Here is a 6,000-nt window from a genome sequence, read left to right on the forward strand (position 1 = left end):
GGAAGGCGGGGCCGCGCCCCCGTCCCGCCCATAGGTGGACGGACTTCCGGGCGGGTGTTTAGGACAACCCTTTTAGGCGGCGGGGGCGTGCTCCGACCACGCCACTATGGGCATACTGGGCGGGACACGCCCCCCGCCCGCAGCGGTTTCCCGGGGGATCGGGGCACCCGGCCATAAGTTCTGGGTGACCGAGTGGTCTCCACTTTCCATTCACTGGTTACGACCCCATGCATCATTAAAGCCCCCAAATTTCAGAAATACTTTTTTTACTCGACAGTGCATATTTTCACGTTTTAAAAACGCTACTATAGTGGTATGGCAAATTGCATATCATTGTAGAAGTGTTTCTGAATTTCTGGAACACTAACACTCTAATGGAACCACACGTATTTCAGTAACTGTGTCTAGATAGTTTTGCGTTCCTGCAAAATGATAACTTGTTCGTTAAATTGTGGTAAATATGAAATCCTACAAGATATTTTTATATACGGCTTCAGGCCATTAGGATAAATATAGGATTCTTGGCCAGTTATCAATGGCAGTGATGCCCCAGAAACAAAAAACTACCCTTTCTATGTCTTTGCTTGTCACCATGGGGAGGCAGCTGTTTCCACTCTCTTCCTTGCCTCCCTGGTTCTTCAGATACTTGTGGGAAGTGATAGAATGATGGACACCGAAACTAATCCGCAATCTTCACCCTATTTTCCGCGCACTAAGTTCTCCTTAGATCTAGTTAAAGTGGATGAATGGTGGTGTTGGGTTACTATCCCTTACTACCTTTTCCCTTATTCTTCCAATAGGATGTCGAAGTCCACAATGTTAGAGTTGTTCTCAGTCTGGCTCATTATAACAGAGGCTGCTCTTTTTCTGTCATAGCCAGGTGGAGCCTGGTACTTAGGGAATGAGAAATAGAGAAGACAGAGCGCGTTAAAAGGGTGGAATGATGACATATATGGAAACAGCTGAAAAGTGAAGCGTGAATCAAGCGGTAGGGGAGGGAGGCTGCATCCATGGCAGGGACATGTTTCCATATACATGAATGCGCAGGAAGCCAGGTGGAGGTCGGATTTGGGTATCATGAAATCAATTAGAAGGGCTGGAAAGTCTTAGATTACAAGTGGAACTGGGTGCGAGGATAGTGAAGGGCACAGGAGCCATTGTGGAGGCCTCATTTTATAGAGCAGGCCATATTTAAGGTTCCCTGTTTCCCCTATGGGGGTTGGCCCATGCACAGTACTCCGTTGCTAGCCAGCTAGGTCTATACTTTAAAAATACCAAAACATACATGCTTACACACATACGTATTAAGTATGGGCCACACGTGACTACAAAACACACCACATCCACTACTTGAGATCAGTGTAGACGCATCTCTTTGGTAGGGCACACTTAACAAATATTTTTCATTTGGTAGCTGTCAACATTGTTCTTTCCAGCTTTCGGTTTTAAGAGGTGAGCATTTTTAGAGAGGAAAGAGGGAAGCGATAGAGGAGGTAGGGGAGAATAACTGATTGCCATATGTATTTTCTATATATTAGGTAAGAGATATTGGAGTACGAGGAAATGCACAAGGAAGTTTTATTTTTTAAAGGCACCAATCCCTGTAACTGGCCCCTCGAATCATTATGGCGGGCTACTGGTGAGACCATAAATAGCCTACAGGTGTGAATAGGTAAACATCAATAAACTGGTATCGTTCAATGATCCTAGTGACACCTCAAACACCTTGGGGCAGATTTATGAGGCCGTTGCACCTCTTTGCGCCGCAATTGCGTCACTTTATTTGACGCAACTGCGGCGCAAACAATGCGCCCTATTTACAACGTGACGCATCTAGGAGATGCGTCACGTTGTAAAGCACTGCGCAATAAGGAGGCGTTCCTGTGCAGGGGGGGCGTTCCTGCGCAGGAACGCCTCCTGAAAGTGGCTGAGTGAAATCTATGAGATTTCACTCAGTCACTTTCAGGGCAATGCTGCGTCAAAACCCTGCGCCTGCTTGAAGCAGGCGAAGGCCTTGACGCAGCATTGTGCAGATGGTGTACCCCTGAGCCTTGCTGGAGCTGCGTCGCAATGCGCCACATTTCTGGCACAGATGCGTCACGCATCTGTGCCGTTTTTGCACCATCGTGCGCCGCATTATAAATGCGGCGCACCATGGGTGGCGGAGCTGTGGTGCACTGTGGCACACATTAACCGGCGCATCCCTGGGGATGCGCCAGTTAACATAAATCTGCCCCCTTGTGCTTTCATCTGACTGTCTGTGACGTTACTAGGAGAACCTTCAGTAAAATAAACGTTGATCCCTACGTTTGTGCCATTCTGCATGGCTCTGCAATTCACTAAAGATAGCTTTAAGAAGAAAGTAGTTTCTTGTTCTGCAGTTAGCTATAAACTGGCTAATGTTATGCATTACGATGCAGGGCATGTTTACTGGGTGAAAATTAAAATCTGTCCGATAATCAAACATTCCATTTTTGTATGAGGAATAACTGTCACGTCACATGCTCATTTCTGTATTGCAAACACAAAAGCTTGCTTTATACCTGCCTTTCTTTTCGCACTTTAATTATAGACGATGAATTATTGTCCTGTACCAATAGATGGCAGCCATACATTACAAAACCAAAGAACGCTGGCGTGCTCAAGAGGTTACTGTGGTAAAGGTGAACTAGCAACGTTCTGTACAGTCTAAAGTGTGAAGCTAATGCCACAATCCTCTTTAAAACTGCTACGCTTGGATATTTGGGCTCTAAGAACTTGAGCCTTTACGTTAAATCCTATTCAGTTTGGAAAGCAATCATATATATGTGTGTGTGCAGTACATTATTTACAAGCCTATTATAGTCTCTTAAAAGTAAAGCACCAGTTTAAGTAAAAGTAAAAAAGAGAAAAATGTGCAGTTAAGAAGCGCTTTCTTTATTCCCTGTTCAGGCTGAAGATAATGATTACGTTGTAGTGTGGAAGGTATTAGCATATTTAGAAATCTAAACTCATTGCTCTCTCCCAATTTACACCTTACATCAGTCTATACATTATGTCAATTTAAGCACATAGAGCTTTTCATGACTAACAGTAACCAGTTGTTTAATTGTCCACATTTTTCAAAATGTTGCTAAAAAGTCAATAACTTCAAAAGAAATTAACATAGGTTACTTTCTTATATCCGACCTTCAAAAATTGCCTGGGGCAAATTTACATAGAGTTTATGCTAAGCATTTCAGCAACCAAAGTTGCTGCATTGCATGAAAGAAAGTGAGCTAAACAGTGACAAAACTACTAAGATATGCAGAGGCTTTTAAAAAAAAAAAAATTATTTATTTAATGCGATTTTATATAGCACAAATTTTACCCGAGGGTGTCAGAGCGCTTTACATAAGAACCAGTTGCAAAACATAAGGACTTTGGAGTACATGTGTTACATAAAAGATACAAACAGAAAATGTACAAGATGAAAAGTCACACAAGGAAGAGATACAAACAGAAAGAAAATTTGCAAATGTACAAATGTACAAATTGTAAAGTCACTCATGGAAGAGATACAAATGGAAATAGTAAAGTCACTCAAGGAAGAGATACAAATGGATATACTCTAAGAGTCACATAGGAATGGTAGAGAGTACAAAGGTCTACTGCATATACTAGTGATTAGTGTAATCTCGATATACATAGGGAAGGGATACGAATGGATATACTCTAAGAGTCACATAGGAATGGTAGAGAGTACGAAGGTCTACTGCATATACTAGTGATTAGAGTTATCTCTATTTACATAGGAAAGGGATACGATTGGATATACTCTAAGAGTCACATAGGAATGGTAGAGAGTACAAAGGTCTACTGCATATACTAGTGATTAGAGTTATCTCTATATACATATATACACATCGTAGATTTTCTCAGGTCAAGACCAAACAAAAGCAACAAAAAAAGCAGAGTTCCATTAAGTGGGGTCGGAGGGGGGATGCAGTCACATCACCAAGGGAGGCAGCAACCCCGCAGCCACATTCGAATGAAAGCAACGACACCACAGACTCTCCTGGACTTCTTTGTTTGGGGAAGGGTGTGTGTGACCCGAGGGCCGCTCCGCACGGGCCCTCTCTGCTAGCCCAGAATTGCAGGGGCTGCTGTAGATGTGGGGTGGCCGCTGGGGAGCGCGGCCAGGTCTCACCTTTATCGGCGGGGGCTACATGGTGATCCTGCAGGTCCGGGAGAACCATTAATCCCTGGTTTGGAGAGGAGCCTCCGGTGCTGATCTGGCCCCCGGGGGCGCAGGGAGCCTGTATGTGCCAATACATACTCCCTTGCACCATAGTGCAAAGATGTGTAACACTTCCAGGGCAAGACATTACCCATTGACATAGTTAACCACTTTCCCTGCTGTTTAAGTGTGCTGTATAATGCAGCACACAAGGACAGTTCGAAACGTTTGGAGAAAATAAACCTTTCCTCGAAACATACGCATTCTTGGAGGGTGTTCAGTTTAATATTGCAAAACCCTACTTATGGATGTTAGTAGATAGGGATCAGAGTCAAAACGAATGGGTGGTGGCATGGGAATATCAACGTACACCCGGGGAAATTCCATTTAAAGCACAGTTGTGCAAACTAGCGGTACTTTAGACCATTTTAGTGCTACTTTGCAGAGCAACTCAGGATTTTTGCTGGAAAATAAAATCCCAATTGAAGACTTTGAGCAAGGTTTATGTCACATTTGTGATGCAAACCTTGTGCAATGTGCTAGTACATTTGGGCCTCGGTTGCTAAAATACTCAGGTGCTCAATATTCCATATGCTCTGGTTCAAGACATGCTTTTGGAGGATGTAAATAATCACATTCAGGTCAGAAAACGTGTTGTTCAGAAATGTCCATCCTTGGAATTGCCTCTCCATGAATACTTCAAAGCCCTGCTTTCTTCCAGAGGCGTCTGCTCCCATCTTACTATTTTTTGGCTGGCTTTCTTCCATGGCTTTCCTCATTCGCATACAATGCTGAACGGCTGAACATGGTAGTGACCTTCGAGAAGGACTTTTGCTTCATCCTTCTAATGAAGTTTGAGATAAGCAAAATGTTACCAGCCACACATTCTCTGTAGGATCCTATCAGTTCTATTGCTTCCTGGTTGGATCTTTCTGATACTTGCAGTTGTCTGACCACATATTAACTTATGTGGCAGCATACCCATGAGCCTCCCCAAGAAACTTGGGCAAGCACGAGCGGGTACACCATAGCTTGGACGTCCTCATTTTGGGATTGGAACAGATAGACTGTGCCATGCTGGATCTAGTTTCATGTAATTGGCTTGCTGGCAAGCAAAGACTGGAGTTTAAAACTCTGGGGCCCCAATTCAGAAAGAAAAGTAGTAAATTTATGAACCTAGGCAAATGCCTATGCACAGCTTTAAATGTATGACTTTTGAACATTCACAAACATTCCCAGGAGTACACCTAGAAAGCTGGAACTTTCCTGGCCTAATACTGGAAATGTCATGTGACGTTCATTATTGGTAGCTATACACATGTGTAACTCGGCACTAGAGAAATGAAATATATTGTTAAATTCAATGTGTTTCTTTTTATTAGCCACAGGCAAAAAACTATACCCCCTGCAAATGCTCCTTCGCCTACACCAGCACAATGGAGGGGGGAGGGGAGTGGTCATTTCCCTTCCCACCCTGAAAGCAGAGTTAATCCAACTTTTGCTGAAGTAATTCTCCAGGGTTCGAAAGGGCAAGAGAGGAGATTGTGAATATTCGTTCGCTTCCAAGGCAAAAAATTCCTTAGTACTCCAAGTCCTCGCTCCTTGCCTAGGGCTTACTACTCCATAATTGAATACAATTGTGTCATAATATGTTGCAGTAGTACAGCCATTGACATTTTCCAAGTATCCTTTTGTCAAATCCTTACACGTGTAAATTGAGCCATAGGTTTATGGCCATAAGTGAATAAGGCCCGGTGTCTTGTTGACTTATTCATCGAGTGCTGCATGATCCTCCATCAAAC

Source organism: Lissotriton vulgaris, chromosome 1_1, assembly GCF_964263255.1.
Source record: "Lissotriton vulgaris chromosome 1_1, aLisVul1.2, whole genome shotgun sequence".
In the NCBI taxonomy this organism is placed as follows: Eukaryota; Metazoa; Chordata; class Amphibia; order Caudata; family Salamandridae; genus Lissotriton; species Lissotriton vulgaris.